We start from the raw sequence: 10,657 nt of genomic DNA, 5'->3' as shown, positions 1-10,657 counted from the left end.
CTTTCCACTGCATCTCTCCATGTCACTCTCAATATTTCCACTGAATTATTCTGGCATAATGTAAAGAAACAAGAACACAGACAGAGAGACCAGAAACACCCTCCAACAGATGCAAGCAATGACACGTAAAAGCCGTTCCAGAGGCCAGCTCATAATGCCTTTTAATGGCCTTGTTTAACAAGCAAGGGAAGTGGTGTCGTCGTCCCCCCCCCCCCCCCATTACCCACAAACCCCCAAAATCAACACCAGCCAAGGACAGGGATATCCCAGAGTTCAATGGGAGCGGCATCAATCTTCCTGTCCCCAAAGCCATGTGCTTATTCAATACAGAGGGATCAGCAGCGATCTGGACTGTGTCAAAACCAGTGGTTTAAAGTACTTAAGTAAAAATACTTTAAAGTACTATTTAAGTCGTCTTTTTGTGTATCTGTACTTTACTTTACTATTTATATTTTTTTACTTTATTACATTCCTAAAGAAAATAATGTACTTTTTACTCCATATATTTTCCCTGATACCTGAATGCTTAGCAGGACAGGAAAATGTTCCAATTCACGCACTTATCAAAAGAACATCCCTGGTCATCCCTACTGCCTCTGATCTGGCGGGCTCACTAAACACAAATGCTTTGTTTGTAAATTATGTCTGAGTGTTGGAGTGTTGGAGTGTGCCCCTGGCTATCTGTAAATAAGAAACACAAAGCGAGATTTGGTTGGTTGGGCGGCCCCCCACCTCGCTGCAAAACATTTTAGTGGACCCCTCTAATGCTGCAATCTGTAAATTTTTGGGCAACCCCACAAATTTCGAGTTATAGATCTGTCATTCTCATTGAAAGCAAGTCTAAGAAGCGGTAGATCTGTTCTATGTGCACTATTTCTATGCTTCCCGTTTTTAAGTTTTGTTTTTGTATCTTTTACTTTCGGTTTAGATGGTAAAATGATTCTCTACACTATACTTACTTGTTTTGTCAAACTATTAGAATTTTAGCAACCAGAAAATGGCAGAGCAATTTCTGCATAGTGCCTCATTAAGTTTTAAAGTTAATTTCCTGCAATTCTACAAATGTTTCCATGGGATGCAGAGAAAATGTTGTATTTTTAAAGAAAGTTTTCTGCAATTCTACACATTTTGCCTTGGGACGGAGAGAAAACATTGCATTTTTTAAATAATAAATGTCATGCAATTCTACTCATTTTGTAATGACTTATGCCATGTTACTATGATATCTGATTGAGAATTACTAAGAAAATCAATGGGGGCCCCTTGGAGGTCAGGGCTCCTGGGCACTTCCAGATGGTATTCGTCCATGATTACTACACGTTTAGATAGCTGGCTAGACTAACTGCCAATCTAAAAATGGTTAGCTGACATGGCTGATTGAGGGACTGTCAGTGACTGACATAACAAGAGAGAAACTGCTGATGCACAACCACATTTTGAAATTGAACCTGGCGTATTTTACTATTCTTACTCGCAATATTAAGTTGACACCCCGACTGAGTTCCAAAAAAACATTGGGTCGGGGGTCCCCTAGTGTCCGGGGGCCCTAAGCGACCGCTTATGTCACTTATGCCTGGAACTGGCCCTGTCTTCAAGGAATTAACTGAACGCTACACTGAGAAAAAACAACATGTTTGAAAAAGTGGTTTAAATTTTCCACTACTCAATCTGTAATCATTGCTAAGGATTTGTTGAGTGGTCTACATCCGGTTTGCTTTCAGGGTTGACTCGATTAGCCTGAGACATGTCCTTTTCTCTCCACCGTCACACTGATCTCTGCCCACCTTAGGAAGGCTTTCTCTAAAACCCTCTGTTTATTTGATCTGTTCTCCCCTGATACAGAGGTCACCATTAGTGGTGACCCTCCATTTCCCCAATGTGTTTTTTCTAACCATTTCTAATGGACATACTGTAGTTTCCCATTCACCTCCGCATCAAGACAACAACAAAGTCCCTTGGTGAGTTCTCAAACTGAGCAGAAGGTCAGTGTGTCTGGGGACCAACAACCCTCCATGGCCCAGTTTTGCCTCAAAGTAAACTATTTCTGTTGCTTTTGGTGACCTTTGGCAGGGTCGATGGGGTGGCCCTGTACAGGCTGAGGCCTATTAAACTGAGAGAGATCATGAAGGTTGAGGTGGAGCATATTTGCTGTATCTCTCCACCTGGAAGGCCAGGTCAGAACCTCCTGTAGGAACACCTTTGCCCATACCTAACCCTAATCCTCAACAGAACAGGCCTGTAACTTCTCAGTTGTGTTAATCCCAATAATCGTCATAGACCAATAAAATATCTGGATTCAATCACACCCAGAGAGCCATAGAGGAGCGCAGTACAACTCAGGGAGTGTAGGTGAAAACTTTTTTCCCATTAGGCGATAAACAATACTTGTATTTCCTCACTTTGGGGTAGAGGTGGAAGACAGAGAGCTGTGAATTTCTCCCCGAAATGGGTGAGTAGACTAGAGAGTTATGTGATTAACCTACAGGGGTCAGCAATGAGAGCTGGGGGATGTTTTTGGAGCCAGCATCCAGCTAGGAGAACAGCGTAACTAAGACACTGTGACCTGCCCATGACAACCCATTTATACAGAAACTGTCCAGCCCAATCTTACAGAACAATAAACCTTAAAAAGCCAATGGCTCGTGTTGCTAATGGCCAGGGTGAGATTTCATAAACACATCACCATGCTCCGAATGTGTAATATCCGCTCTATGCCTGAGGAGGAAAGAAGGAGAAGGAAACATTAAAGAACCCCCCTGAGGTTTCCAGAAGGACCGGTGACTCTCTGGGCTTTATTGCATTGTGTGTAGTCCTCTCCTCTACTCTCCCAGAGGAAAGAGATTGGATATGGACAGAAAATAGATGCTTTTACTTCGCCTTTGGTTACAGATTAGAATAGGTTGATATTATTGTATGTCGTTTTTTCTGTATCATATTGTGGAATGAAAATAATTAACCTACTTTTGATTATGGGTAAAAATAACAAAGTAAAACAACAAGTTGTTTATTAAAACTGTTATTGAAAGACGTTTTGTAATGGCAGCAATGGTTGTATGTTATTTTGAATGATGATCACCTGTGAATTTTTTTTTTAGCATTAAAATGTATAATGGAATGTTCCATGGTGAAATGCATTGTGGGTAAAACTTATTTAAACCCCTAATTTCCTTCCTCTTGCGGCCAGACAGGTGAATGTTGGACTATGCTGCTGCTCAAGCTAATTGCGATCAGGCATTATTAAGGCCTGGTTTAGGTAAGTGTTCTCGGACTTAAGTTGCTTTTTGTCCTGTTTATTACTTTGCACATATTGTAACTTAAGTACTTTTGGTGCCTATTTATGTCCACTTTGCAGTGGTGTAAAGTACTTAAGTGAAAATACTTGAAAGTACTACTTAGGTAGTTTTTTTTGGGTATCTGTATTTACTATTTATCTGTTTGACAACTTTTACTTTTACTCCACTACATTCCTAATGAAAAGAATGTACTTTCTACTCCATACATTTTCCCTGACACCCAAAAGTACTCGTTACATTTTGAATGCTTAGCAGGACAGGAAAATTGTCTAATTCACCTACTGAAAGAGAAAGTCCCTGCTCATTCCTACTGCGTCTGATCTGGCGGACAGATTAAACACAAATGCTTTGTTTGTAAATTATGTCTGAGTGTTGGAGTGTGCTCCTGGCTATCCATACATTTTTTAAACAAGAAAATCGTGCTGTCTAGTTTGCTTAATATAAGGAATCTGAAAGGATTTATACCTTTACTTTTACTTTTGATACTTAAGTATATTTAAAACCAAATACTTTTAGACTTTTACTCAAGTAGTGTTTTACTGGGTGACTTTCACTTTTACTTTAGTCATTTTCTATTAAGGTATCTTTACCTTTACTCAAGTATGACAATTGGGTACTTTTTCCTTCACTGCCACTTTGCAAATTAAAGCAGTCACCCTGGGCAGAAAAAAACATATCCATTCGACAGCCTACCTCGCACTCATTATTTAGCTTTCAATTGCATCAAGTAAAATTGTATAAACTACATGACACTGTGCATGCAGTGGCTCTCGTGTTCAGTGGATGTAATTGGAAGGGATGAAATGGATAGAATTCGGCTTAGTAGGCTACAGATAATGTGTTCAATAAAAATCTATACCTCCATTGTATCTGTATGTTGCAGACTGGCAGTGGTGCACACTGGCTTCCCCTTCCTTCCCCCCTTGCCCTCACTCTCTCTCCTCCTCTCTGTCATGTTAGTGATCCTTTTGGGTTGCTGCTGATATTCCCGCTCCTCTCTGAGGACCCTGCATTGGCAAAAATAGCGTTGAGTGCAGCAAAGCTGTTTCCTCATTGATTTTGGATCTGACCTTCCTATAACCTGGCGTAAAACAATGGTCTCTACTCCCCGGCTGCAGCAGGAGGAGGCCAGGGTGGCCCAGGGAGCAGAGGGAGGTCCAGAGGGAGGGAGAGACAATCAGAGAAACAATCAGAGAAACCGTGGAAGAAAGGGCTGCTTTATCACCCCCCCCCCCCCCCCACACACACACACATACACACCATCCCCACCCCCCAGTCACTAACCACCCTGTTAGACTGTGTGTACAATTGTAACAGTGAAAACCCCACAGGCAGACAATAGGGTTGTACAGCCTGGTGGAGTTTACTGTGACCCAGAGAGTCAGCTGTGACTGTGTTTTATCATCAACAATCAGTCAGAAGACCTTTGCCAAATATACACTATGTCTGGATGCCCTTCAATCATATCGAAGTAAACTTGGAGTCACGCAATGACATGGTGTGTGGTCCTCCCACTACGACTCGGGAAATCATGCAGTTTATTTGGCTACAGATGAAAGAAGTTATGATGAACTTCACTGGGTGGTGAAAGTGCACAGCATGAGCTTGATGCTCCTTTTTAATAAATGTTGAGGGTCTTATTCTGGTGAGATGATGATTGATGCTTGACTGCCGTTTGACAAATAAAAATATCCATAATAATCTCATCATGTAGACTAGCCTACCCGCACTGTATCTGCTAGCTGTTTGTTAGAGCGCACGTGCCAAGACCAGAGTAGGCACATTTGCTATTTAACTCAACAGTTTGTGACAAAACTGTCGGTAGAGTTGAAAATGTAATGGAAACACATTAGATTTGTATTCGGTCCATGAAAACTTAAGCGAAAAAAGTACACTGATTTTTATCAGTGATTTTTTTATTTGGTGGAAACACACCACATGTTTTCTTCATGCAGATTTTAGAATATTTGCATGAAAGTATGTCACCAGTTGGATGGAAACCTATCTAAAGACACACACAAGGGACTCTACTCACCTTTTCCAGATCCAGCACACACACATTCACCTTTATGCACATCTGGTTCTGAGCTGCCTTGTTATCACGGTTCTTGACCACAGTGGGGAGTGAGCACTGTAATAGACCTCACTCACAGTGATGGATGAGCTGAAGCTTGGAACGACGTCTGGAAAGAGCTTTGAATGCTTTTTATAAAGCATGACGAGGGTCCAAAACATCCTGGAGAGAGGTATGAAGGTGGTAGACTGAAACCCAAGGCTAAGGGTTATACCATGAGGGGACTAACTCCAAATCCACTGTTCAGCACAAAATGACTATGAACTACAGTCTGCAAAATATAAATGCACAAGTTGCTCAATAATCCTTGCAACAGGGCTGGCTAGTTTTGTGACTGTTTTGTGACTATTGTGATCAGATTTGCCAAGGGAGGATTTATTACTGGAAACTTTCTAAGGTAATCAGTAAAATACCAGAATGTTGGTATCTTTCAATGATTTTATGTCATCTAGTGGCCCTTCTGGGTACTTCAGATTATCACAGGCGTCTGTAATCTTCTCTGGCCTTCTGTGTGGCTTTATCACATGTTAAATATATGAAATAATTAAATAAGATAATTTAAAAATAAAAAATAGAATGACAAAGCTGTAAAACATTCTCCTAAATATAAACCATCAACTTAGTGAATACCATTGGTGTTTAATATGAGGATTTCAGCATAAAATATCCTTTATTTGATTTTTTACACACTTTTATTTATTTTACTATGTCAATATGTATTTTTTGTCAATGTTTTGCCGTCAAACTGGTGGCAGTTGTGAACACAGTCGATAGTTGGAAGAGTTGCAGAGTTAATTGAAAATAATGGCATTGTTGATTAGATGGCTTTTTCATTAATTAGGCTATTTTCTCTTGAACCATATGGTCTATCTACTAGAAACTCATGGACAGTATGGATACAGATATAATACATTTATTCTATATATGAACACATTTTTTAAAAAGTTATACAAGTATAAATTACCAAAATTACGATAAATTGCCATAGATTTTCTGTGAATTACCAAAATTACTGAAGATTGATCAATAAATTACCGGTAGGTTTGCAACCCTAATTGTGATTCCATCACATCACAGCAAAAAGTTGTGAAACTCTGGATACACATCGAAATACATTTGAGTTACACTGGCTGCCATGGTAACAGCTCCCTCCATTTTACAGCGGTTCAAAAGGGGAAGTGCTTAAATCCAGTGTAACGTTAAAGGTTATTTTTAGGACACAGCCACACTTTTAAAACACTCTTAAACTTCACTTTACCATCCTACTGCTGAGGTGACAAATTGTTTCTGTTACACTTCAAATTCTTTGGGTGTGTATTCGTGAGTTAGTGCGTATGGGTGTCATTCTTTCAGGGTGTTCCTCTGCAATTTGTAGGTAGCCAGCCACTAGGCACATCACGTAATTTCAACGAGGACATTTTGGTCATATTTGGTTGAGACTTTGATCAATGAGATTTCAACCTTTATTCACCCACTCAAAAAGACAACCAGAAGTTGAATTCCCAATGTGTTATCACTATGCTTTCAACCATCTAAAGGAACAATCAAATTCCAATGGAAAAACAATGTCAGATTTTTGGTTTAGTTGTCATCTAAATGTGTTATCACTGCCCTTTCAACCATTTAAAAAGCAGAACAAAGTTAAAGTGGTAATACAATGTCAGCTATGTTGTATTTATACAACAACTTAATGTGTTATCACTGTGCTTAATCTAATAGCACAACCAAATGACCTGGATTGCAGTTGAATATGCTTGGATAGTTTCATCTGAGCCACTGGCTTAATCCTATTCTTTAACTTTTTTGGTTTGGTTGGAGACGTGAATCTAACATATAATTTGTTAACTTGTCGACAAGTTAATAGGCTATTCACTGTAGTTGAAAAGTGTAATTGAGTTGTGTTTGGTTGTCAATGTAACCAAAAATCAACATTTGAAGGAGATGTATATTTTGTGCCACTGACTTAGTCTGGCTTTAATTCCAGTTTGCCTACAAATTAATAATTGATATGTTGCATTCACATCTCCATCTCAACCAAGAATCAAAGTTAAAGAATAGGACTAAATAAAATCAAACTTTATTTAAAGTGCATTTAAAGTTTGATTGAACTTAGATTTTTGGTTGAGATGGAGATGTAAATCCAACTTATCAATTATTAATTTGTAGACAAACTGGAATTAAATCAATGGCACAGATGGAACTATCCAAGCACAAAATCTTCAAATGTTGATATTTGGTTGCGTTAAACTCTTAAGGATCGAACTCTTTTTTTCAATTCTCGCCTAAAATGACATACCCAAATCTAACTGCCTGTAGCTCAGGACCTGAAGCAAGGATATGCATATTCTTGATACCATTTGAAAGGAAACACTTTGAAGTTTGTGGAAATGTGAAATTAATGTAGGAGAATATAACACCTTAGATCTGGTAAAAGATAATACAAACAAAAAAACATGTGTTTTCTATTTATTTTCTTTGAAATGCAAGAGAAAGGCCACAATATAATATTGCAGTTTAGGTGCAATTTAGAGTTTGGCCACTAGCAGTGTGTGTGCAAAGTTTCAGATTGATCCAGTGAAGCATTGCAATACTGGACTATTTTGTGTCAAGTCTACCTTCAGAGGTGAATGTATCAAACCAGTTGCCGTGATACGTTTTGTTGTTGTGCACTCTCCTCAAACAATAGCATGGTATTTGTTCACTGTAATAGCTACTGTAAACTGGACAGTGCAGTTAGATTAACAAGAATTTAAGCTTTCTGCCCATATAAGACATGTCTATGTCCTGGAAGGTTTGCTGTTACTTACAACAGTCATGCTAATCACATTAGCGCACGTTAGCTCAACTGTCCCGTATACGGGACACCGATCCCGTAGAGGTTAGCAACCAAACACAATTGAATATCCAGTTTGTTTACAAATTAACCATTGATATGTTGGATTCATGTCTCCATGTCAACCAAAATTGATTTTATTTAGTCCTATTCTTTAACTTAGATTGTTGGTTGAGATGGAGATATGAATCCAACATACAGCATTAATGATTAACTTGAAGATTACATTTGAAATCAAGCAAACCTTGAATCCCTAGGCCTATATGTGCTGTCTATTTTTTGTTGAACCCTGGGTTGAATTGAAACAAAAGCTGTTGATGACTTTGTAAATTCTATATAGGCCTAAATAGTATAATTGATGATAAATGACTTATAAAGTATGGTTACATTTCATTTGCCTTGTTAAACCTACCCTTTGGAATGACTTTGAATTTGAAAGCAACAGTGAATATATTTAGTTATTAAGAGATCTCTCAATAATCACTCTCACGATAGCACATTGGTAGTAGTCAGGGACAAATATAAAAGCTAAACTGGGTTTGGTTAGAACCCTGGATGGGAGACCAAATGAATAGCTGTAGATCAACTCTTCAGTAGGAGGTGCTGCCCAGCCTATTGTGTTTTTTCTGATATTTGATATAAAGTTGAAGATCTGACATTATTTCAAAGGTACAAATTCAACATATTTTAAACAAGGTTTGTCTATGTTGAAAATTGTTTACAATGATAACATAATCCTGTGGTTGAAATGTCACCCTCAGAACAACAGTTGATGACTTTTTTTCAAATCCAATGTATTTTCCACTTAGATTCCATGTCACAATACATTGACAAATCACGTTGAAACAATGTTGATTGAACCAGTTTGTGCCCAGTGGGCAGTTTTGGGTTGTTTGTAACTGTATGAAGTTGAAGGTCCCGGTTGATCAGAATTGACCAGTGAGAAAGCAGACCTTCAGGATCTTGCCCACAGAGAGATAGTTACTGTGATTAATGGAGTGTCATGTATTGACATTCTGCATTAAGACAGTAACTCTCACTGAAGGTCTGGAGTTTACGTAGTGCCCAGAGTTGCTATTGGGCATTTGGTATTTTCTTCAGAGTGGTCATCTTAGTAAAGTAGTGCCCATTTTTACATGTCAGTCTAACCTGGAAAGTATAGAGCCAGCCAAGTATGCAAGTAAGGCTTTATATTGTGAACCATACTCGATTGACATACAGCTACAATATAGCTCCAATATTGTTTTGGGATCACTATCTCCTCTTCATGGCTCCTATATCCCGCTCTAATTTATTATTTTGTACGGTGACTTGTTCAGCTGTCAAAAGGCCTGTAATGGGAAGCCTCCTCAATGCTGGTTAATTGCTTATCTTTGTCAAAATCAAATAGAAGGAAAATCGCTCACTCTGCACATTCTAGATAGCATCTCCTGTGTCTACCTGCTGCCTGTCATTCCTTCTGTCCCAGTCTGATGTTCTGCATATAAAGCCCACCAGTGGCACTTTCTGGAACATTCTTTTATTTTTCAGTAGCAACAGGAATGTGAGAACGCATCCCTAGGGCCATGAGATGGCGGGCCAACCACCAGCAAGCGTTAATAATATGGTAACCCACCAACAACTATAAATAATCAAGACCTGTCACGAATAGAGTGTGGAAAAAAGTAGTCCAGAGAATGTTGGGAACGCACCAAGACAATAACGAGCCTCCCTACCACCACCTGCCCTTAAAGAGGTGGCATGTTGAGCTCTGCTGCATGCCTTAATTGTACAGTAGCTAACTACCATACCGTGAGGCGGGAGGAGAGGAGCCTGAGGCGTGACCTGGGCATGGGATTGCCCTCTCCTGTAGCATGTTCCTGCTACAGGAGGATGTGTCTCTGTCTCTGGACTTACATAAGATACAGCTGATGGGTCATTGGTTTCATGGGACCTCAGTCATTGCCACTGCTAATCACAATCAACACTTTATTTGTGTTGCTATTTATACCACAATCCATTAAGGCTTAGACGAGGAGGAGGAGGAGGAGGAGGAGGAAGTGAGTGCTGAACGCTGCAGAGGGGGAGAAAAGATGAGGAGACTAATGTGACGTTGTCCTTCAGGGATAAACACAATTTCTTACAGGAGCAGGACAAAGTTGTGGTTTAATTAGGCTGCTGTGTGTGTGAGGTGTTGAAGAGAGTTTGAATCTGTTGATTCAAAAGGTGAGTGATGCCCCAACATTAGGTTACACATAGGCCTACTGTATGTGTAAACAGAAATACCACAGTTTTGCGGTTCATTCTCCATATTACCTTGTTTTGAAGAGGCAGACCCGCAGTTACCACAGACTTATCTCCCGAGTGGAACAGAGGCGGGTGGTTACTGCTCAGGTGTTTCAGGCCAGGGGAACAGGGGCGTGTGGTTACTGCTCAGGTGTTTCAGGCCAGGGGAACAGGGGCGGGTGGTTACTGCTC

The sequence above is a fragment of the Coregonus lavaretus genome (genome assembly GCF_964263955.1).
Source record: "Coregonus lavaretus genome assembly, chromosome: 6".
NCBI lineage: Eukaryota > Metazoa > Chordata > Actinopteri > Salmoniformes > Salmonidae > Coregonus > Coregonus lavaretus.
Note: the sequence above shows the minus strand (reverse complement) of the source record.